The sequence below is a fragment of the Miscanthus floridulus genome, chromosome 11 (genome assembly GCF_019320115.1).
Source record: "Miscanthus floridulus cultivar M001 chromosome 11, ASM1932011v1, whole genome shotgun sequence".
NCBI lineage: Eukaryota > Viridiplantae > Streptophyta > Magnoliopsida > Poales > Poaceae > Miscanthus > Miscanthus floridulus.
The window spans coordinates 24,959,654-24,985,679 of NC_089590.1; positions in this window are offsets into that span (position 1 = coordinate 24,959,654).

Sequence of the window (26,026 nt, forward strand, 5' to 3'; positions counted from 1 at the left end):
TCATAGATTTGACAACTATAAAGCAAAGAGCTAATGAATCAGGTGCTGAGTTCCTTCAGAGGTTCCGAGAAACAAGAAACTTATGCTCTTCATTGAATTTGACTGATGATCAGCTAGCTGCGTTGGTCGTTTAAGAAATCTTGCCAACATGGAGAGAAAAGCTACTTGGGCAAGAATTTGACAACTTAGGTCAATTGGCTCAACGGGTGGCAGCACTTAATTGCCAATTCTAGAATATGCGCAAAGGTACCCGGTTCCAAAAGAATGTTGCAATCACTAAAGCTTATAATCCATATTTAGTCGATAATGATGATGAGGATGATGAAGAAGAGGAAATTGTTGTAGCTAAATGGAATTGGGGTAAAAAGATAGTAATGGTTCAAAATTCTTGGGGAAAAGAAGTTGAAGAAAGTTATGATTTTGATGTTACAAAAGCAGATAAACTTTTTGATTTCTTGCTTGAGAAGGGACAGATTAAATTACCTGCCAATCATGTTATATTACCTCCTTATCAGGTGAAGAATAAGAAGTTCTGCAAGTACCATAACACTACTTCTCATACTACTAATGATTGCAGGATTTTTCGGCAGCATATTCAAAGGGCTATTCAGCAAGGGAAGCTTAAATTTGATACGGCTCAAAAAATGAAGGTTGATGATAATCCTTTCCCGAAGGATCAAAACATGGTTAACGCTAAGTTATTCAAATGGAAGACTAAAGTTTTGACATCAGCTAAGGAAAGAGAAATTGGAACGGTTGATCCAGAGATGCAAATATTGGCTGATGAATATAGAGAACTTAAAAGGCGTCGTGACCAACAAAAAAGCCAATATGAGTAGGGAGAAACATCGAGAGATGGGGCGATGAGACCACATGTTACATCTCAAATTCTATTGAATAAATGGCAATGGTAGAAGGAAAAGGATTATTAGCATTAGTTAGAAGAGAAAGAATATCAGCATCAACAAGAAGAAGAGAGATATGAAAGAGAACAAGCTGAGTCACATTGGAATTGCCCTTTCTTTAGACATTGTCGGAATGAAGGTTTGAGATTGTCTACTAGAAATAATTACCCAGAATGTAGCGAACAATATTGGGAGTTTAGGAAATTTCAAGCCAACCGTCGATCTATCGATGATCGAATTGAGTATCAACATAATGATGTGCATCGGCGCTTAAAAATAGAAGCATTCATGATTGGCTTGGGAAGCGAGTTGTTGATCAAAATTAGGCCAATTATGAAGAAGAAGATGAAGAAGAAGAGTATGTTTGGCAAGAAGGATAGTGGTGTCTAGAAGGTTTGATAAGAAGTTAGAAGAGGAGGGTACAATGCCTAAGGAGCAGAGAATTCGAACAGGCTCAGAAATCGAGTAAATCTCAAGTATGGCGTGCTAAACAAACAGCCGATAAGAACCATCGGCTAATATTCAAATAACTTTTCTTTTGCCATTAGAATTTAAAGCCCCAGCAGATCAAGAAGTCTATTTAGATTTTGATGAATCAGAGTATGAAGAGATGGTAGCCAAATTGACATTGATTCAGCAAGCAATATTTGATAAACCAGTTAAGCATTGGCACTTGAAGGCTTTATATGTGAAAGGTTTTGTGGATGGGAAGCCAATGAGTAAAATGTTGGTTGATGGTGGTGCCTATGTTAATTTGATGCCTTATACTACTTTTCGTAAGCTTGGTAAAGGACCAGAAGATCTAATTGAGACTAATATGATGCTTAAGGATTTTGGGATTAATGCATCCAAGACCAGAGGGGCAATAAACATTGAATTGATAATTGAAAGCAAGACTTTGCTCACTACATTCTTTGTCATTGATGGAAAGGGTTCATATAGTTTGCTCCTCGATCATGATTGGGTCCATGCCAATTATTGTGTGCCATCGACTATGCATCAATGCTTAATTAAGTAGCATGGAGACAATGTTGAGTTAGTTCATGCTGATGATTCTGTAAGTATAGCAACAACTGATCTAATGTATTGGGAACTGGAAGATTTCAAGTGTTTTTCTGGTAGGCGATGGGAAGGAGGCTTTATTAGAATCAATGATGAAGGCCAACAACCGATTCGAGTAGTTGGCTCTAAAAGTTTGTTTTAATGGATAATCCAATAGATGGTACAAATGGTAAACTAGGACATGGCTTTACGTCGGCCGATGAGTTAGAAGCAGTAGATATTGGTCCTAGAGATAGGCCTAGGCCGATATATGTAAGTGCTAAATTGGATCCTAAGTGTAAACAAGAATTGATAGATTTGTTAAAGGAATTTAAAGATTGTTTTACTTGGAAATATTATGAAATGCCTGGTTTAGATTGATCAATTATTGAACATCGGTTGCCAATTAAACCTAGATATCGGCCATTTATATAAACTCCAAGGAGATTTAATCCAAATGTTCTTGATGATGTTAAAAAGGAGGCTGAAAGACTACTAGAAGCAAAATTTATCTGACCATGCCGATATGCAGAGTGGATATCGAGTGTAGTTCCAGTGTATAAGAAAAATGGGAAGTTGAGAGTTTGTATCGATTTCAGAGATTTGAACAAGGCTACACCAATGGATGGTTATCCAATGCCAATAGCCGATATGTTGGTAGATGCAGCAACCAGGCACAAAGTTATTAGTTTTATGGATGGTAATGCAGGTTCTAATCAAATTTTTATGGCTGAAGAAGACATAACAAAAATAGCCTTTAGGTGCCCTAGTGTAATTGGCTTATTTGCATGGGTTGTGATGACTTTTGGATTGAAGAATGCTAGTGTAACTTATCAAAGGGCGATGAATTATATTTTTCATAAGTTGATTAGTAAGATTGTTGAAATCTATGTTGATGATGTGGTGGTAAAATCCAAGGGTATAGAGAACATCTGGCTGATCTATGGGAGACTTTGGAGTGCACAACAAGACATGGTTTAAAGATGAATCCTATTAAGTGTGCCTTTTGAGTGTCAGCTAGGTAATTTTTGGGTTTTATGGTCCACAAGAGGGATTGAGATTGGTCAGAAAAGTATGAACGAAATTAATGAGGCAGTACCTCCAACTGAAAAAATAGAATTACAGTCTCTACTTGGTAAGATTAATTTTATTAGAAGGTTTATTTTGAATCTATTAGAAAGGATTCTGCCATTTTTTCCTTTATTGAAGTTGAAAAATGATCAAGAATTTAAATGGGGTGACGTACAATAAAATGTGTTTGAGGAGATAAAAGACTATATGAAATCTCCACTTGTGCTAGTTCCGCCTCAGCAAGGTAAGCCTTTTAAGTTGTATGTGTCAGCAGATAGCCAAACGATTGGATCTGCCTTGATGGAAGAGTTTGAAGGAAATGAACGAGTTGTTTTCTATTTAAGTTGAAGACTTTTGGATCTAGAAATAAGATATTCTCTTATTGAAAAGTTATGCTTATGCTTATATTTCTCCTGCACTAAATTACGACATTATTTGTTATCGGCTGAGTGTATAGTTGTGTCTAAAGCTAATGTGATCAAACACATGTTGTCAATGCTGATATTAAACGGGGGAATGGGAAAGTGGATTCTTGCATTATCAGAATTTGACTTGAGGTATGAATCGGCTAAAGCAGTCAAAGGGCAAGTAATGGCCGATTTTATTACTCAACAGCAAAAACCAAGCATCGACTATGTGGAACCGATGCCTTGGATATTATTCATTGATGGATCATCGTGCAGGCAAGGTGGTGGCATTGGTATTGTTATTGTTTCACCTAGGGGCAAGTTTTGAGTTTGCCTTTCAAACCAAACTAATGGCCACCAATAATCAAGTAGAATATGAAGCTATTCTTAAGGGACTTCAACTTCTTCAGGAAGTAAAGGTCGAATCAATTGAAATATTTGGAGATTCACAACTAGTTATTAATTAGTTGATCAGCCTGTATGAATGTAAAGATGATATTCTGTAGGGATATTATGATGAGTGTCAAAGGTTACTCGAGGAGTTTCCTCTTACTTCTCTTCAGCATATTCCAAGAGCACAAAATCAATTGGCCAATCGGTTAGCTCAGAATACGTCAGGCTATCGAGTGTTCCAAGAAATCTTAAGTAGTGAATCCTTGGCTAATGATTAGAGAGTTGAGATAGCCGATTACCTCAAGAATCCATCACAGAAAGTTACCAGAAAACTGAGATATAAATCAACTAAGTATGTTTTATTAGATAATCAGTTGTATTACAAAATAGTCGATGTAGTTTTGCTTAAATGTTTAAATCGAGAAGAAGCAAATGTGTTGATAGGAGAAGTACATGAAGGAATATGCGGGGCTCATCAATTGGCTTATAAAATGAAATAGATTATTCATAGGTCTAGATATTTCTGGCCAACGATGATAGAAGATTGTTTTGAATATTACAAGTGGTGTCAGGATTGTCAGCATTTTGGTAATGTTCAGAAATCGCCTGCATCAGCTATGAATCCAATAATTAAACCATGGCCATTTCAAGGCTGGCAAATTGATTTAATCGGCCAGATTTTTCCACCTTCAAGTAGAGGGCACAAGTTTATATTCGTAGCAACAGATTATTTTACCAAGTGGATTGAGGCGATTTCTTTGAAAACAGTAACCTCAAAGAATATGGTTGATTTTGTCAAGGAGCATATTGTTTATCATTTTGGGATTCTTGAAACCATTACTACTGATCAAGGGACAATGTTCACATCAAAAGAATTCAGAGATTTTGTTGCCAGTATGGGAATTAAATTATTAAATTCTTCCCCTTATTATTCTCAAGCTAATGGTCAGGCAGAGGCATCCAATCATATTTTTATTAAGTTGATTAAGAAGAAAATTGAAGAGCAACCAAGGAAATGGTACTAACACTTAATGAAACATTGTGGGCATATAGGATGGCTTGCCATAGATTGATTAAATCATCACCTTATGAGTTGGTATATTGACATAATGCAGTTCTTCCTTGGGAAATTCAGACTGGATCAAGACGTGTTATGTTGCAAAATGATTTGACAGCCGAAGTCTATAAAACCTTATGATGAATGATTTAGAGGACTTAAGTTGTCATCGACTACACGCTCTTGAAAATATTGAGGCCAATAAGTTGAGAGTTGTAAGGCATTATAATAAAAAGGTCAAGAACAAATAGTTTTGTGAAGGAGAGTTAGTTTGAAAAGTAAAATTGTCGATTGGATCTAAAGACAACAAGTTTGGCAAATAGTCGCCTAATTGGGAAGGTCCTTATTGGATAAAATGATGTGCGTCTGGCAATGCTTATATCTTAGAAACACTAGAAGGGGGAGAGGAGTTTGATAGAGCAATCAATGGAAAATTTCTAAAAAAGTATTATCCTAGCGTTTGGATTAATGCTTGATAGCCGATTTGTTTAGTCATTGGCTCTAATAGCCGGTACCAGGAGGGTATCGCTTAGTTCACAAATTAACCCAAAGGGGTGAAAGCCGATACGCTATGTATCACCTATAGAGCAAAAACAGACACAAAGACAATCATGATTCATATTATGGCAGTTTCAGAGATGAATTCAAAAGGAAAAGGCAAGATGTAGCAGCTGATAAGCGCACTGGTGAAAGCATCATTATATAAGTCCCAAGCAGGGACACTTATCAGCTCAAAGTGGAGGAACATACATATAGATATGAGGTACATGCCCCCTCTATGCTTGGCTCGCATATTCTTTATTCCTTGCTTTTTCTATCACTTGTGAACAATTTATCATAGGGAAAGCATGCCATTTAAGTAGTTAATGAATGAGATATGGTATGATTAAAGGAACCTCGCTTCTTTTTGCAAAGTACATGGGAAATTTTCTTCCAAAAAATTCAAAATCAATAGCTTGTCTCCTCGATGATGTTGAACTTCCCACCAAGGCCATATGTTATCATTAATACCTTCCACATAAGCTGCTTACTTTGTGTTGAGTTTTGTCAAGTCTTGTTAACCCTTGTTGAGAGATTTATCATGCTCTCAAGATCAAGATCACGTACACACCACATATATGTGCTGCTTCTACACTGGAAGTACGCAAAAACATGCTTTTCGTCCACCCCGAAATGTTATGCTCCTACACTGGGAAAAGGAAAAAAAAATATTTGTTAGTTTTATCAAAATAAATGCTCTAAGTTTTTGATAATATTTCTCTCAAAAAGTTTGTTGCAAAAGAGACATGGGTTATGTAAAAGTATAATTTAAAAAAATGGAAAAAGAGGTCCAAAGTAAAAAAGAGAGAAAAAAGATGAGAATAAAGATAGCCCATGTACTCGAAAAATATTTCACAAAGAGAGAAAAATGTTTCAAAGAGCATAGTAGAATTAGGTTAGCCACCAAATATTCCACACACATGCACATCTTGATCTAAGAGTATGACACTTCTCTCCTTGGATCCAGGATTTGATTTTACAATATATACAAGGTAAGTTTGCTACATATTTATTCCTACATGATCTTCACATAGGCTTTTTAGAAGTAGGATGAAAAGAGGCAAAACAATGCCTTGGTAAGGAACTATTCACATTAAGTGATCTGAGAGAATCATTTGAGGAGCAAAGCTATGCTTTAATTTGAAAATCTTTCAAAAACCTAAGTTTTCAGAGTAGGAGAAGCAACGATGACTGGATTCTAATATGTTCCATTCCTCAACCACCCAAGATGGTGTGGTAGACACTTCAAAGTTCACATGTATAGGTGAGGTTTGGAATAAGGTAATATTGCTGCCAGTGAATTCCTCAGCTCCTTCGAAGAAAACTATCGGCTAGAATACCTGAGCAAATTTCCATATTGTCGGTTAACTTGTGTTGCTACGATCGAGTTTGTTGCTAGCTGATAGTTCATATTTGTGCAATCGATTTGGCATGATATTCTTTGGCCAGTCACATATATAGATACTTAATGGACAATAGCAGGGAAGAGGCCGATGTTCATGATTATTGTCTTTAGATAGCCGATTATAATTATAGACTCGGGGGGCCAACTCCTAATCGGCTAAGGCAGATGGACGGAGATGCAGGGAAAGATCAATTTTGGAGTTATCAAGATCAAAAAGAAGATGGAGCCCATGCAGCTTTTAGTGATTGCGATCAGATGTCATTGGCTAAGGAAAAGAAGACCATCAGATCGAGATAGTTCAAAGCATGAAAATTCATACTCCGAACTAGGGGGCCTGTGTTTACACCAAAATTTAGTAAGTTTTCCCTAAAAAGGAAGAGATCGGCCGATGATCTCGAAAGCAAGAAAAATCTCCTAATTGGTCTATATTTTCGAGCCGGACAGGAAATATTCTCTAGTACATTTTCGGAGAAGCCTCATGTACGAGACCTCTTCACGTGAAACAGCGAAGAAGATATCATTGGTAGGAAGTTGAATTTCAGCAAAATATCAAACAGCTAGCGTCACCTGTACATATCGGAGTGGGCAACCGACAAGGCAAATAGAAAAGGAAGAAATCCCAAGTGCTATACGAGCTATTCTTGACTTGGATGCTAGCAAGATTAAAGCAGAGGAGATATACATGTATACGTGATCATTATACTTGCATGTTTGGCTATTATGGGTATTCATGCAAGTGTGCCTAATTAATATATTTGGCCAGTTATATATGGTAAGACTCACGTGCAAGGCTAAACAGATCAACTAATGAAGAAGGAATATTTTAATATTGTTTGGCCGGGCTGCATAAGGAAATAAATCAACATATCTTTGGATGGAGACACGAAGCTTCCTGACTCCTGACTACTGACGTGATGAGGATGCAAGATAAGTCCAATTGGAAATATACACATATACGTGTACGTTACTGGAGGCGAAAGGAATATTATTTTATCGACGTCCAGGTGCACATCAAGGATGAGAAGCAAGGACATGTATCATGTATATGTGTATAGAAGGCAAGCTAGGTGTCATACATGGACAAGTCAGTCAAAAAAGCTATGTTTAGTAACAATAATCTGTCCATGAGCTGCATGCATTTTCAAGAAGCCTAGATGCCACATGATTATATTTACTTAAGTGAGGAGGAAGGAAGGGAAGTCAAATCGGACCTGTGTTGAAATACATGGCAGCATGGCATGGTTACAAACAAGATAGAGGTTCGGAGGATTAATGTGCAAGCATGCGGAGTCATTGTATCTTAATTTTTCCTTTATTTAGATATATTTTTTTAAGCGAGTCCCTTGAGGACTCTAATCCGCCTAGGGTATAAATATAAACCCCCGACCATTATAAAAGACACAAACACTCAATCAATACAATCTTTCTAGTTTTCACCATCGCATTAGGAGTAGGAGTACTATATATCTCGGCAAGTTCTTCAACAAACAGGGCTGCATCGACTGATCGACCTCCTACTTGCTTGGGAGTACCGTCACAACTTGTATTGTGTTTGTAAAGCTGCATCAGCTGATTGATCTTTTACGAGCTATAATATAAGTTAGTTATCGATCCATACTATTGTTTGTAACACTGCATCAATTGATTGATCTCTTACAAATCATAATATAGATCAAAGTTACCGATCTTGTGTTAAATAACTTGTTGTTTAATACAATATCATCAGTTATCGAATCTGCTAAGATTAGTAGGATTTTTCTTGTTGTTTTTGGTTGATTCATTAGTTATCGATCTTGTTATAATTAATGTCTTATTAATTATAACAAATCATCTGATTGAGATAGATACATCATATTATCTTAATTGGTCGTCTCCCAATCTGGTCACGCTCAAAATCTTATGATTGATGGCTTAATCCCACTAGATCGATTGTTTTATCTCTATTTCAATCGAACATAGTATGCATTCAAAGACACATTTTAATCTTGAATGAACTCACTAGTTAATGAGATCTAATTTAATGACACTACTATAGTTGCATCGATCCGATCGAACCTCACTAGTAAGACTTTAGATTAGAAATTATTGATTAGTGGTTTTGTTCGTGATCGAGATATGTACTCTGTTTGTTTGCTACGTCTGCATCGGCTATTTATTCGATTGCCTATACCTTCACGCATATAACATGTTTTCATGAATCTATCAACATATAGATGGTTTTATAGATTCTTTGGCTTTAGTTTGTTATTATTATCATAGCTGCATCGATCTAGTCGAACCTCACTATTGAGGATAATAGATTAGATCCAGATTGTTTATGGATTCATTTACATTAGACACTCGATTGTTCGCATGTCATACGCTTTTCATCAAATTTATCAGCTCGCACTTTATACTGATTATGCTCTATTTAGCCGATGTTGTTTTCTCGTATCGCTTCTTTGCTGATTATCAACTCTGTAATTGATTGATAGCATCAATCGACCATTTGGTCATATATATTGGAATTTTGAGGAAAGATCTTCTGATTTTTGTATTTGGGTGTATTGTACTTGTTTTTGTCTAGATTAATCAGTCGCCATAAATCTGCTATGATCCATGAGCATCGGTTATTTTGATTTATATCATTATCATTTAATATTAGCCGATAATCCTTGATTTAAAGATCTCCATTTCTTGGATACGCCGAATGTCGACAATTTAGTCGACAGCCTTATTGAATCAGCTATCTAGCCGTACATTTGGAACTGTCTAGAGCAACATGGACATGTTACACCTTAAATTATTGATAAGATTTTCTCTCCTTGTCAATTGTAGGTCAAATTGACTGGCACATCGTTGGGTTTTTAGAATCGGCTAGTTTTGTATTGAAGCCAAGTAGATCTCTGGTCTTGTTCCACTCATATCTTCCGATTTGCTGTGTGTTGATCACATCGCCACATTTTTGTGTCAACAACACCTGGCGTGTCATTTGTGACTAAGTTCAGTGGGAGAACAAGGGGACAATGATTGCAGAACTATGGATGCCAGCCCATGTAGCTAGAGCTCATGGCCACGAGTTGCCTCTCCATGACCATCAGGCTTTACCTCTTTTGTTCGCTTGTTTATCATAGCCACCTCGTATGCTTGTACCACATTGACCATAGCATTCCTTCAGATCTAGCTGTGACAACTGCAATGCTATGAACCTTAGGAATAGCCTCGTGCTGATTTAGTTGCACAATCGTGGTGCCCTACAAGTGGGTTTGGATCATGGGATCCTATTTCCTTTCTTCCAACCTTCGTCCGTTCCATGATGAGTTGGTCAAAAGAGTGTGGATTCCATTTTTCTCTCCTCTCTTGTTCTCAATCCTTGTCGATCTAGTATGATGTGGATTGAGCCCTTCGCTTGTTTGGTGTTTATTGCTCTCTTGATTCCATTCCTTTGATTCATGTCATTTGCTATGGTGAGTGGATCAAAGGAAGTTGAATCCCATGTCCCCCTCTTTTGGTTTTGTCGTGCTTAAGCCCTTGTATGCTTGTACCTATTTAGACCATAGCATTTCCTTGGTTCTTGCGGTGACAACCACACCTCTAAGAACCCTAGGGATGTCTTAGTGCATTTAGTGCACCTAGGTCATGGTACTCTGCAAGTAGTTTGGGCACTCGTGTTCTCTTGTGTGTCACTCCTTTCGATGCCCCGTCTCTTGCCATGGCAAGTGGATTGGAAGAAGTAGACCACCTCCCACCTCTTCTCTCCCCCGTTCCACCCTCTCTTGGTTCTCATCAATTATAATGGCGTATGGATTGAGAGAGACAGGAACTGCTTCTTTTTCCCCTTAGCCTGCTCTATTCGATCCCATCCTTAACAATGATGATCGGATCAAAAGCTGGACTACCAATGCTAGTTAGTGAAGTAATGTCTATGCCGTGTTCTTGGAACCCAACGAGTCAACCCGATCAACCATTAGAGTGCCACCTCTACTGAGGATGGGACATGGCGTGCCTAGTGGACTTTCTCCCTTGCCACTTTTTAGCTCAAGGAAAACAGACTCGCTTTGTGAGGGCTAGCCTTGTTTTCCCATGGTGATTACTTAAGCTAAGCTAGGGTCTAGGCCATTTTACCTGAAGCCGTATAGGTCGACATGATCGGCCTAGGAAGGATTGGCTTGGTTGTGACTTGAACTTTTGCTTAACAAACAACCACTCCTGTTCTTTAGGCCTAGGGATCAGAAACCCTCTACTAGGGCTATGTCTTTTCCTTGGTGTTCTTTTGGTGTTGTTCGATCTTCCTGTGCTGTTGCCTCTTTAATTGCGGTCTCCTTGAGTAGTGGTTGATTGCTCCTTTGCTTTGTTTGTTGTACGAGCGAGGTAGTTGCATCAAGGATAACATTGATCAGACTAGAACCCCATTGGAGGAAGGACACATGGATGACAATAGGACTTGGAAGAGAACAACTACAAGTACACTGAGTGTCACATAGTCGACCAATCAATAGGTGCCATGTCCCACCCAACCTCATAGAATCCTATTAGGCATGCAATAATATAGCTACAAGTGCTTTATTTTATGCAATTAAACCGTGATAGGTTGCATGGTAGAATTGTTTGAAAGTCTTTACCTTGGCACAACCTTTACTCCTGCACACCCGTTGATAGGCTAGACGCTCACTTATTACATACTACTACTTCTACTATGCATTATATCTGTGATGTGATGCTTGGTGGATGATTGTTTATGAGTGGCAAAGGCACATGGTGCCGCTAAAACTGGTGATAACTAGGGAGATCTTGGCGTGCGTTTTTAGTGTGTGGTGAGGGTTGAGTCGACTAGATAGGATTCTATGATGAGTCTTTGGACAAGTCTTGCCAGGGTGATGTGACTTGGGCATTCCCTAAGAGAGGTACCTTTGGCGGATACATGTGTGAGGAGTATATCCTAGGGAGGCGACTCTTAGGGATGGAGGTGCCATCAAGGCATGGGGTGTTGGTTATCCCCATGTGAAGATATCCTATCTGGCCCCCCTAAGGATGGGTATGTCAAGAGAACCAGATCATAGGACCCTATGTACACACCACTCGCTCCTAAATGGGCGGGGGACAGTTACCCGACCAACTAGGATGGTACCACTACTACTAGGTTGGAAGTGGATAGTGTAGGGAGGTATGGGTGTATGGCCCACACCCTCCTAAGATAGCGTAGTGACCTCTAGGGCCTGGTACTATGTATCAGTCTCAGCATTTTGATGAACTCTAGGGTGGCCCCGGGGTTGAGTTGTAGGGTGGCACCATATAGGTTGGGAGGCAGTCGGTATCAACCTAGGTAGGGCACCGTCAATGATGATGATCTTGTGGTTTTAGGTGTACATGCTCTACAGGGTTGATCAATCTATATGTATAGCCAAGTCCTCGAATATGGACATTCCTATGACCTATGCTTCCCTTGATTAGTGAGAGGTGTCCTTTCTTCTTCTCCCCCTAGGTTTGGTGTTGGTGTTTGGCTTTGGCCGTTGAGGCAAGGCATGAGAGGGAGTCGTTCTTGCTGCCTAGAGAGTGAGAGTGTGGTGAGATGTGTGTGATGGGATGGGTGAATGTGTGTGGATGAGATGGGTTTAAGACTTGATGAACTATTATAAAATATTGATGAACTTGCATAGGAAAACTATAGCCATAAATAGGCCTTTTGCTCTACCCTTGCATTCCACTTACCACAAAGCAAACACAAAGCATAGGGTGGGAGCCAATGGCCAGTACAAATCATACTGAAAGATATTTGGTAGGTTCAGGTGTCTTCTATGACAATGACAATGGGGAATAGAAGGATTAGGTGGTCTCGTTCCTGCGCTCAAGTTTTGTTGAGGAGATGTAGTCTACGCCCATTGACTTTCTACGCTGACTCTGATGGTTGCCCATGAAGGAGGAGCCTTCACCCGATGATGCACTACATCAACCCTGATGAAGATCTATGTGCATTTCTGCTAGAATAACATTGTACTTAGGCGTGTTACCAAGTGTTGCAATACCTTGTAAACTTGTAATTCCATGATGTATGTACTGTCGTATCAACTAAATAATGATAATGTGGTAACTTGGTCTTCCTAGACTATGACATTATGATGTAATCTATGGATTTCTCTTTGAGGAGATCGTGGATCATTTCACTAAGCGCCCAATCGATCTGATCGGTGTGTCCGGTCAACACGAGCAGGGCTCTATGTTGAGCCCAACGGCTCTATTTCATGGTGGCTTTTATTTAAGCCCCATAGCCCGCTTGGGCTCACTCTCTTGGCCATTTGCATTGCCTATACACTCTTGTGTTCATAGCCAACACTCTCTCACTCATATTGCTTGATTGTGATCATCATCTAGTGAGATTTGAGAGCATCCAAGTGCATTGCTTTGAGTGATTGCATCTAGAGGCACTTGGTGATTGTGTTTCGCTGCGGGATTCGCTTGCTACTCTTGGAGTTTGCTGACTCCTAGATGGCTTGGTGCAATGAGGATCATCGAGCAGATGAACGTGCTTGTCTCTGGCTCTGATTGTGGTGATTGTGAGGGGTTCTTGACCTTTCCCCGGTAGAAAGACAAAAGGTACTCTAGTGGATTGCTTGTAGCTTGTGGATCCCCTTCTTGTGTTGGTTGTGCGATAGCCAATTGTGGGTTAGGCATGTGATGCCTATAAGCGTATGAACCTCTAAGTAGGTGAATCGCTATAACGAGGACTAGCTTGCCTGCAAGCAAGTGAACCTCGGTGAAAAATCTTGTGTCATCTTATCTTCGAGGATTTCATTGGTATTCATTGTGATTGATTGATCATCTCTTACCACGTTGGTATAAACATCACTACCTCTCTTGTGTATTTACTTTCCTAGTGTAGCTAAGCTCTTTAGTGTAATTAGTTTTGAGAGCTAGCTTATGTCTTGTCTAGTGGTTAGTGAGGCTCTTTAGTTAGTCTTTGAGAGCTCACTAACTTAGTGGTAGTGACTTAGCCTCTTGTGTGAATTAGAGATCATAACAACTAGAATTGTGGATAGGAGGCTTGTATTTTTAGTAGGCTAATGTAACACTCGCTTTGCCATCTTATTGTCTAACCACTTGGCTTAAGTGTTGTTGTAGAATTTTTTAATAGGCTATTCACCCCCCTCTAGCCATTAGGACCTTTCAAGTGGTATCAGAGCTATGGTCACCATGATTTGAGGTTTAACAACCTATGGTGTGAAAATGGCTAAAATCAACAACATCAAGAAGCCACCCCAATTTGATGGCTCAAATTATCCATATTGGAAGGAAAAGATGACCACCTATATCAAGTCAATCAATAGAAAGGTATGGAAGGTGGTGGAAACCAAGATTGAGGTAGAGGATCTAGAGAATCCCACCGTGGCCGAAGAGGTACTACTCTTAGTGCCATTCATGATGCATTGGATGAGAGAACATTTGAGCAAATCAAGAACATTGAGATGGCTCATGAGGCATGGAAGAAGTTGGAGGAATCATTTGAGAGCACACAAGTGGTGAAGGGTAACAAGGCATACATCCTCAAGGAGAAGTTTGCAAGTTTCAAGATGAAGGAAGATGAGAGTATATCGGAGATGTTTCATAGGCTTCAAGTGCTTGTCAATGATCTCAAAGCACTTGGAGAAGAAGTGAAGGACAATGACTTCTCCCACAAGTTCTTTAGATGCTTACCATCAATATTTGGCACATTGGTCACTATTCTAGTGAGGAGTGGTTTGGACACCATGACACCAAACCAAGTGTTGGGACTTGTGATGATCGGTGACACTTATAGAGATGATGAAGAGAAGGAAGAAAAGAACAACTAGAAGAAAGATGAGAAGAAGAAGAGTGTGGCATTCAAAGCCACATCATCAAAGGGCAAGGCCAAGCAAGACACATCAAGTGAAGATGAAGGCTCATTTTCTTGGGATGATGATGATGATGAGAAGATGGCTCTCTTTGTGAAGAGGTTTGGTAAATTCATGGTGAAGAAGGGCTATCGTGCAGGGAGGAAGAAGTCATCATCCAAGAATATGGAAGAGGCAAGAAGATGCGTCAAGTGCCATAGCAAGGATCATCTCATTGTGGAATGTCCATATAATAGTGACAATGATGATGATCACAAGAAGAGCAAGAAGAAGGACAAGAAGGAAAAGAAAGAGAAGAAGGACAAGATGACCTTCAAGAAGAAGAAGAAGAGTGGTTCATATGTGGTCACTTGGGATAGTGATGCTTTCTCAATGATGATGATGATGTGACGATGACAAGACCACCAAGAAGAAGGCTCTTGCAAGCATTGTCATACAAGAGAAGTCTTCTCTCTTCGACACTCCATCGACATGCTTCATGGCTAAAGCCACTAAGGTACAATTCGATGATGAGTGTGATGAGGAACATGATAAAAGTGAAAGTGAAAATGAAGATGATGAACCAACTAAAGATGGACTATTTGACATGTTAGAAGATGCTAAAGAACATTTTGATATTAAGAGAAGGGAATGCAAAGACTTGTGTAAGGAACTAAAAGCCCTTAACCAAGCCTTTGATGAGCTCAATGCAACTCATGAGAGTCTAAAGGAAGACCATGAGAAGCTTGGCAAGGCTCACAAAAAGCTTGAAAAAGCTCATTCCTCTCTACTTAATGAGCAAAATGAGAAGAAGCATGTTGTAACATGTGAAGTGGGCTTAACTTGTGACATAATTGAAGAATCATTCTTTAAGCCTATTATTGTTGATTCCACTAACCTTTCTTGTAGCACATCCACTTCTACCTCATCTAGTAGTGATGGTTTCACTTCTGATGCCTCACTAATGGTTGAGCATGAGACCCTCAAGAAGGAGGTAAATGAGCTCACTCGCACCTTAGGCAAAGCCTATGGTGGTGAGGACCACTTGCTTATGTGCTTGGGTAGGCAAAGAGCTTCTCTCTACAATGAGGGATTGGGATATACCCCTAAGAAAGGCAAGGCGGCCTTTGCTCCTCATGAGACTAGTTTTGTGAAGAACAATGGTCAGTTTTGCACTAGTTGTAAGCAAGTTGGTCATAAAGAGTATGAATGCAAGAACAAGAACAAGAATGCTATTGTATCCTCAATTAAGTTTGATTCTTGTTAATTGCTTACTCGGGGTGCCAATGGTGTGAAGCTAAGTTCCTTGGTATATCCATGTTGGGAGCAAAGAAGAAGGCCATTTGGGTACCAAAGATCTTAGTGAATAACCTTCAAGGACCAAAGCAAGTTTGGGTACCTAAAAGAATTGATCTTCTTTTGTAAGTCAATTACAAAGCTGAAGGAAGGCATTGGGTTCTTGATAGTGGGTGCACTCAACACATGACCGGTGATGCAAGAATGTTCAACTCATTCAACAGTAATGATAGCAATGGTTATGATAGTATTACATTTGGTGATAATGGCAAAGGCAAGGGCAAAGGGCTTGGTAAGATTGAAATATCCAATGACTTGGTGAACAAGCATATCCAATGTGTTGCTAGTTGAGAGCTTAAACTTCAATTTGCTATCCATGGCTCAATTGTGTGATCTTGGATTTAAGTGCATATTTGGGGTAGATGATGTAGAGATCATAAGTGTAGATGGCTCTAACTTGATTTTCAAAGGCTTTAGATATGAGAATCTATACTTGGTTGATTTCAATGCTACTGAAGCTCAATTGTCAACATGCTTGTTCACTAAATCTAGCATGGGTTGGTTATGGCATAGAAGGCTTGGTCATGTTGGAATGAAGCAATTGAATAGATTGGTTAAGCATGATCTAGTTAGAGGCTTGAAAGATGTGGTGTTTGAAAAGGATAAGCTTTGTAGCTCTTGTCAACCCGGAAAACAAGTTGGAAACACCCATCCTAAGAAAAGCATGATGAGCACTAGTAAGGCATTTGAGTTGTTGCACATGGATTTGTTTGGGCCAACACAATACACTAGCATTGGTGGAAACAAATATGGCTTTGTGATAGTGGACGACTACACTAGATACACTTAGGCATTCTTTCTAGTGGACAAGAGTGATGTGTTTGTAACATTCAAATCATTTGTCAAGGGCATTCACAATGAATTTGAAACAACCATCAAGAGAGTTAGAAGTGACAATGGTACTCAGATCAAGAACACTAGAATTGATGAGTTGTGTGATGATTTTGGAATTAGACATCAATTCTCGGCCACATACACTCCATGATCAAATGGCCTTGTTGAGAGGAAGAATAGAACACTTATTGACATGGCAACGTCTATGCTTAGTGATGAGATCCTAACATACGGGTATGTTAAGACTTGGGTCCAATGGTTCCTGAATGAAGAAGACCTCCCGACTGACCCCTCTAGGATCTCCCGAGGGCTTAGGGACTACATCCATCGGGTACACTCATGCGCACCCTCTAAGAAGAAACCTTGTCGACCCTAACTATGACATAGTCTTTGCTTGGGGCTCGGGGGCTTGCCCAAGCCTTGAGGCTCCTGATCTATGCCAACACTCTGGCCTGGCCCTTTGCTCTAGCCCCGCTAACAACACGACCCAAGGCCCGAGCGCAAAAAGGCACGCCCTGAGCTACCGAGGCTTGGGGGCTCCCTAGCGCTGCCGCTTGGGCACGGCATTGCTGGCCACTTTCCCGACAAGGTCACGCATGGGGTGTGACACAAGAAGTCAAAGCTTCCCCATGGCCTCCAGGGGCTTGGAAGCTCCTGGGCTCATGCGTCAGCCCCTGTAGCCAACCTCCTTCACCGCCAAGAAGACTCCAGAAGGTCCACCTAGGGAGGCTGGTCCAAGCCAACATAGCTTGACACACAGAGTGTCAAAATAGAGCAGCGGTATGACGCCCAAGGCTTCTTCAGCTCCATGACACCGCCACGGCCCATAGCGCATTGCTACAAGGCCCTCCTAGACTCTGGCGCATGAAGACCATAAACTAGTTCCCCCAAACTACCATGTACCTGACCTATCTCATTATATAAGGGATAAGGTTGAACCTAGGGGTAGGAACCGATCAGAACACAGATCATTCCATTCCATTCCTTGGCCTCTACTCTGCACTAAGGGCAAGGCAACCTAGAGAGGGGCACTGAGAGCTCCTCCACCGCATCCCGACACCTTTCTCCTCTCCGACAAGGGAAAGGCTTCACCAATGGTGAGGCTACCTTAGGATTAGCACCAAGCTAACCTCCTACCAAATCCCTCTACAACCCTATTGTAACCCCCCGATTTTGGGTGCTTTTGAGTATAAGGATCATCAGCTGCTGGACATAGGGCACCGAATGGCCCAAACCAGGATAAATTGTTGCATCCTCTCTATGATTCTTGCGTTCTCGAGTCCACCCAAGCCATCGGAGACCCATACTTTAACACCGACTTGAACAACAATGCTTATCGTAGTTTCAACCCCATGACAACTAGCGCTCTAGGGAGGGAGTAGCGTCAAGTGTGATTCATCCTATACGATGGCTGAAGCCACTCGCCTCATCGCCGAAGCAGGCAGCACTGCCCCAGATGACGGTGTCCGCTTCCCTGGCAAGTTCTCCATCACAACCGGTGCCTTCGCTCTAGGCTAGGTCCTCAACATTGGGGGCCTAGCCTATGTCGCCAACTACTACAGTGAGCTTCATCCTCTCCACAGGTCTGTGCCAATGGACAATGAGCCTCCAGGGTCAGCCCCTCTGCCAGGATTTCTAGGAGCAGATCTCGAGGTCTTGGCCTGGTAGATCTGGTGTGGTTTGGGCCTAAAACCCACCGTGCTGGACCACCATCAGATGTTCTACATGCTAGCCAACGTCCACCACTAGATCACCACTGGTGAGGTGCACCCACCACCTGACCGCTTCTAGTACTACCTCCTAGACCTACCTTTTGGGATCCAGAACATAGCAGCGTCCTTCTAAATGGAGCAGGGACCGACATCCCATCATTATGCACCTTCCTTGAGATCCTTTTGGGGGAGGACCTAGAGTATGACTCTGATGACATCGACTACTACGCACCACCCCAAATGTGGTACCACATCAATGGCAAGGTTCTTGCTGAGGAGGCACCTAGGCTCACGCCGCTAGACTAGAGTCCTCATAGCTGCATGGCCTACCCCCAGGAGGAGGATCGCCTATAGGCTTGTTAGGTGGACCTAGAGGCCACCAAGGCAGAGCTCGAGTGCCAAAGGTAGGACCTTGCATGGCAATGAGACATGCACCCTCTCAGCAACGACGACGATGCCTAAACAGGGGCTCCTAGCGGCCTCTGCTTTCCCCGTGCGACGTACAACATGGCGGCCACCGCTTGCCTCCTAGAAGACATCTTCGACATGCCAGACCCAAAGACCAACAAGTGACTCAATGAGGCAAAGTGGCTCCTCCGTGTCGCTCTCGAGCAGTAGGCTAAGAGCTCAGCATCGTGGCACCGCATCGTGCTCTCTCGGTCGTCCCAGATGATGGCCAGTCCCAATAGGGACTACTCCAATGCACATGCCCCATAAGCAGGGGGAGTAGTGGCAACAGCTCCGACCATCTATGGACCCGGGGCACCAAGCCTCGGTAGGAGCGAAGGCGTGATCTTTCTCCTCGACGTCCCCCCATGTGCCACTGGATCGGCGATGACCATGACATTCACGACACCATTGAAGCCAGATGCCATGCTCAAGCATAGTCCTATACCCCTGAGCGATGGGGCAAGGGTGCCACCCTAGATCACTTCAGCCCCAGCGTTCGGGGTAGCGATCTGGGTGGCTCCCTACCCTAGGCATTTTCATCCATTGATGCACATCTCTAAGTACGACGGCGAGACCAACCTAGATCACTGGCTAGAGGACTACTGCCTCACCATGAAGGTCAGGGGGTCTAACGATGACTTCGCCATCTAGTATCTACCCCTACTTCTATCAAGCTTGACCAAGGCTTATCTTGAGCAGCTTGAGCCTGACAGCATCTGCTGCTAGGGTGATCTCTGTTCGGTCTTCATTGGCCACTTTCAGGGCACATACACTCAGCCTAGGAGCTCATGGGACCTCCACAACTATAGGTAGAGGTCCGATGAGACCCTCTAGGAGTAAATCTAGCATTACTCCAAGAAATGCAATGAGCTCCCCAACATCATCGACACAGACGTCATCAACTCCTTCATCTGTGGCACAACCTATGACTACGAGGCGCTCATCCACACGCTCAACCATGAGACCCTGTGCATGATGTGGGAGCTCCTGGACATCACCACCTAGTATGCCACTAGTGAGGAGGCAGTCTAGGCCAACTTTAGGGCAAAGCCAAGGCCACCAGTCACCATAGCGCTGGTGATGGCAGTGATGACCCCACCTCATCCCAGCAACGCCACGATAGGAGGAACAAGAACCAGAAGTGTCATGGGAAGGAGATGGTGGCTACGGCCGACCACACCACTAGACCTTGGCCCTGTGAGTGAGGCGCGTGCCCAAAACACTTTGAGAAGGTGCTCGAGGCCCCCTGCCCATTCCATGGAGGCAAGCAAAGCACCTTCTCAAGGACTGTGCTACCATGAAGGGCTACATCTGTGGCACCCTCGGCCAATAGGGCAAGGCCCAAAAGCCTACCCTGAAGGCTAGTGAACTAGTGAGAGGTGCCTAGGAGGAGGACACCGAGTTCACCGAGGCTGAGTGCTACCTCATGATCTTTGGGGGCTCCCACGCCTATGAATCCTGCTGGCAGTGCCGCATCATCGAACAGGAGGTGAACGCTGTTCACACCCTCACTGCCCCGATGTGGCTCCAATGGTCCTAGAAGACCATCACCTTCAACTAGGAAGACAACCCTGATCATGTCCCTCATCTGGGCTGCTATCCGCTCATGGTCTGCCCGGTCGTGGGTACCACACGCCTCTCCAAGGTGCTGATGGATAGGGGTAGCAGCCTCAACATACTGTACGCCAGCATCCACGACAACATGGGCATCCCCCATAGCAACCTACTCCCTAGCAAGGCACCATTCTACGAGATTGTGCCAGGGAAGGAAGCCGTGCCTGTCAGGCGCATCTGGCTCAATGTCACTTTTGGCTAGCCAGACAACTTCTACAAGGAGCCACTCACCTTTGAGGTGGTTGACTTCCCCGTCATCTACCATGCCCTCCTCGATCGACCATGATTTGCCAAGTTCATGTCCATCCCCAGCTACACCTACCTAAAGCTCAAGATGCCCAACCCAAAGGGGGTCATCACCGCCAAGTGTAGCTTCGAGCAAGCCTACTACTATGAGTAGGACTGCATCGCCCAAGTGGCCACACTCATCACCCCCTTTGTTCCCGATGGCTCTGGCCATGACATAGGAAGGGCGCCGGTGGAGGAGGGAACCAAGGCAACAGTGGTGCTCGACCCACCGAGCATCGATGAGTGGGCCAAGGCTCCTAGAGGTAGTGGTGGCTCAGCTAGCCCCTCCATCTAGGCAATCGGCCCCCTAGAAGGGGTTGACTCGATTGAGGTGGGTTCTGACCTTTCCCCATGAGGGAAGCCCAACGCCGAGCCATCCACCTAGAAGCATCATCTCCCAAGCCATGACCCACCTGCCGACCTCCTTCACCGACCTACCTCTCCAACAACAAAAACCAAGATAAGTCCCATCCTCTCGACCCTCTTGTTGTTGTTTGTCCCTATAATTGTCTCCTTTAACCTGAGCCACCCAAGCGATAGCTCGACTACACCAGAGGATCGACTGAGCTAACCACCTGCTGACCTTCCTAAAGGAGGATCACTACAGAAGGCCCTCGAGTGAGGCAAGGACAAGATGAACGGAGTGAGAATACCTGATGAGGGATCGGCAAGGCACTAACAGAATGGCCTAGACCATCACATTACTAGCTATGTCATCTCTCCCTTCTCTTGTGTCCATTCTGTTTTCTTTGCAGGTATCCGCCTATCTCCCGATAATTCATTGGATCGAGCCACTCCACCGCATGATGGTTTGGGGGCCCCTAGAAGAGGCAACATCGAGGCTTCTAAGGCTAGCCCACTGGGCTTCAAGGCTGCCCGAAGCACCTAAAGTGCGAGGGACGCTCGGGAGATGAGCCCACACGGCTGCAGCTGGGACACCCAGAAGCATCCCAACCATCTGGATGAGCGATGTCTGAGTACCGATCTCGAGCCACTCATGGTGACCCAATGAGAGAGGCAGCAAGCCCTCGAGTACCGACAGATGGGGTTAGGAACTATACGACTAGGGATCTCCCCTCTATGGGACATGACCGGGGCACGGAACGACTGTAAACCCAGGGTTCTCATGGACTTACCCTCTAGTAGCATAGGTGTGGCAACCTTGACCAATGAGGCCATCATTGTAATAGCCCATCCCAACGAGGGACTAAGTCTCTAAGCATGAGTCAAGAGCAATGGAATTACAAATGAATGTGATTTCATTTCATTAATTGGGAGCAACCCGATTACAATATATAGCGGTAAAACCTACTTTCATATGTCATAGGGTCGGCAACCTGACCCTATGATGATCTCCTCTCCTCCTTAGAGGGGGAGGACAGTGCCTACAGCGAAGGCTAGCCTACCGGGTCAGAAAGGGCTAACCTCCCTAGATCTTCTTCAGGTGCAAGCACGGGGAGGCCCACGAAGGGGAAGATGGCAAGGCCCCACCCCAACCCCCTGTGCGGGGCTTGTACCACTGGGCACCTAGGCCAATGCCCCCCAGGGGCTTGGCCAACCTCACCATAGACAAAGACCGGAGAAGGTTGGTACCCACCCAAACTACATGAAGCAGAATCCGCGTAGCATCGCGGAGTATCTCCTACCACCTCTTGTAGTTGTGGTGGCTGCCACGCTGGAGTCCTTCCAACCTCAAAGAAGCAATCACCTAAAGGACCAAGATAGGCTCACCCAGAGGGAAGCGTCACACTTCATTGTTGCCATCGCTGCCGAAGAGATGGATTAGAGAGAAAGAAGAGAAGGGGCTGAAGGAAGGGAATTGAAGATGTCGTGGCCCCCGGGGCTCCCCTTTATAGCCTAGACGATGCGCTATTAGTGGCTCTAGGCCCTCCGATCAGCCATCAACGGCCTAAAGGGGCCCTAGGGAACCGGCTAGGCACCTCTTCAATCCCTGCAACATGCCTCTAGGTAGTTGCAAGATAATGGTCGTGCAGTAAAGGCAGAGTCAGGGAACCGCTGGCAACAAGTCAAGTCCCCACTCCACTTTCCACCACGCACGCCGCCCATTCCATGCACGCCTCATCGTGGTACTTGAGGGGATCCAACTCCCCTCAGGCCCACCGACTATCATCGATGGCCTGGATCTGTGTGCACCAAATGCCGTGGCACCTCCTCCACTGGATCTGCTCCATGTGGCTCTAACGTCCCATTTGCCATACAAAGTGGGATGGCGTGGGGGTGCATGCCATAACTCCTCCAATAGGCACGATGGCCCAAGCACCATCAACCACCTACGCAAGACATCAGGAGAAGGGACGTGCCCATAAGCCACCACACCTGCTGATAGAGAGGCCCCACAATGGCCTCAGGGGCTACGCCAGCTCCCCAGATGGCGCAACCTGACCCCCCAATCGACGGACGCTCAGGCAATGCACCCCCAAAACCAACCAACTCCCTAGAGTTGGGACAGGAGCCACTAAGCAGTGGGCCCAATGAGGGCCTATGTCCAAGGCTCAGCATACTCCCTGCACCCCGATCTATGGCCATAGAAGGTCGGCCCTAGAAGGCCAGCTCGAGAGGATCGGGGCCTGTTACTATAGCCCTCTGAACGGCGTGGCGCTCTAATTGATCAGATGGCCCTGAGCTAGAGCCCAGAAGCTCTTGATCACCCGACCCACAGTAGGCTCTGATCAAAAAGAAGGGTGCCCCTAGGCCTAATGTTGGCAACTCCCAGACTAGTTCATCGAGCCCTCGCTCGAGTCAAAGACCTAAGCAACAGAATCATGAAGGAAGGCCTCAATAGCCGAGCAACACCCATCACCTTGGAGAAAAAGGCCCTAAGGAGGGTACAGCACCCTTGTCAGCGGAAGATGTCCCTCCAAGGAGGGTTTGGTGACCAGAAGATCAAATTCAGCCCTTCGTTGCCATCACACCAAGTTGATGAGGACATGGCACCTTCAGATACGAACAATGATTATAAGGTGCGCTCATTCCTACATTTGCATAGTGGCTTCGGTTATAATTCACTTGGTTCCACATGTACATGTCACTATTTGATTGTAGATTCAAATGTGTTTCATAATGGAAGTTCATCAAAGTTGAACTTTCGGTTCATCGGCAGCCCGACAGTGCCTCATTGGGAAGGCCATAACTCATCCATCCGGAGTGCGATCGAGGTCAATGAACACTTGATGGAACGGTTGTTTGATAAGCTTTCAAATAGATCTGGTTCTATCTCAATATCACGTCGGCAAGGCTTCCAAATCACCAATATATTCTATCGCGATTTCTGGCGGGAGCTACACTGTCGTTATGGGCTTGTTAGACATCCTTGGGACCCAGGCCCAAGTTGGAGCACGCCCCAAGAAGATGGAGAACGCCTAAGAGATGGCCTTGGACGTCCTCCTCCTTGGCCACCACCTTAGGAGGCCAGCAAGGACGTCCAAGCCAAGCCAGAGGCCCAGTCCAATCCGAGTTCGAGTCTGCCTCGGCCGTCAGGACCAGTCTATAATAAAACGGACGCCCAGGACGCATCCAAACTCCGTTTTTGATGATCCACATATGGATAGAAAGATAATTTTATAAGGAAACCAATGGAAGTGGTCCCACATCAAAATTCCATCAGAATCAATGGTAATCGTTGAAATAAGTTGACATCTAGAATCTATCACGGCACGGCGTCCTCGTCTTTTGGGCCGTTGGGCCTTGTAACGTGTTGTGACACCTTTAGGACATGAAGAGGGATCCTTGGACATCCCTTAGACTATATAATCAGTAGCCACCACCTACATTAGGTTTTGGGTTTTGTTTTAGATCAATCTGTCATTGAACAGTCGCCGTTATCGGTTTGCAAGACCCCAACTTCGAGTGTTTAATCATTCATCTGCAATTGTCACTTCAATTGAGTTGCGTTTTATCTTGTTCTTGCTTGTGTTATTCGATTCGCAGCAGGGATTAGCCTTCTTGGCGAGGTCAACTGGATTGTGACACGGTTGATAACCAGAGGAGACGTGGTGCTAAGGTTGCAGGGTTTGGGTCTTTGTGATCTGAAGCCGGATCGGTGTGTCGCTCTCCGAACAAATCGTTGTTTATCTTTAACCTGACGGAAGATCGGGATCCCCGTCTCCATTAAGTGGTATTAGAGCTAAGGTATACCATCAGGTTCACTTTTATTCCCTAGTTTGAGAGTTTCGCATTTGTCCTATAGTCCAGTGCCATACTTTTATTTCCTATCCTAGAACCTTCCGTGCCATAGCCTTTGCATATTTCAGTTTCAGATTCCGTTGTTGAGTTTGTGTCCTAGGGTAAAGTCTTGTTGCTGGTTGAGATTGTGTTCTTTTCTAGTTTGTGTTGATCCCTCCACCCGCCGCTATTCCGTATCACCATCGGTTTGCATCTTGTGTCCACTAAAACCTTTATTCGAGCAGCTTCCTTAAAACAGTCATAACTTTTGCATCCGAACTCGAAACGGGGAAAATTTTATATCTACGGAGAATGCCAGAAAATTTTAGATCTATTTCATCCTAGCATTGCTGGGTTTGCAAAAATTTGATTTGTAAAATTTAATTAGGAAAATTGAGTTTCTGGGCCCACAAGTTTTGGTATGCTTTTTTTAGCACAGTCCTAATTTTCTATAGGCCACATCTTTTATTCAATTGAGCTCAAATTTTTTGTGGTTTATTCTTGTGTGCTCCTTGCTGAGAAAAAATATCAAAAGAGCAAAAGCAAGAAAAAAAGATTGGACAAAAAATAAAAGAAAAAATAGTAAAAGAGAATAGAAGATATCGAAAAGGAGCACATAAGGAACACTCAATAGCTCTATTGTTTGTGGTATCTTTTGCCTTGTTCATATCTGTTGCTACCTTTAATATTTGTTTCCTTTCATCCTTGTTTCCTCTCTTGTTTATCACAACTGGTGATAGAAACACGTATAGGCCAGCAACTAGGACAAGTGCTCTGGACATTTATTCTATATTGCTGTCTGTCACTGACTTGTGTGCCACATATATATATTTGTTCTTTTTTGTGCCTCCCAAACTCCACATATACTTCAGATCGGTACAGAAAAAGACCATTGCAATCTCGGTACCACTACCTCACAGGTATCACGAACCAGCCGCCGGTTGT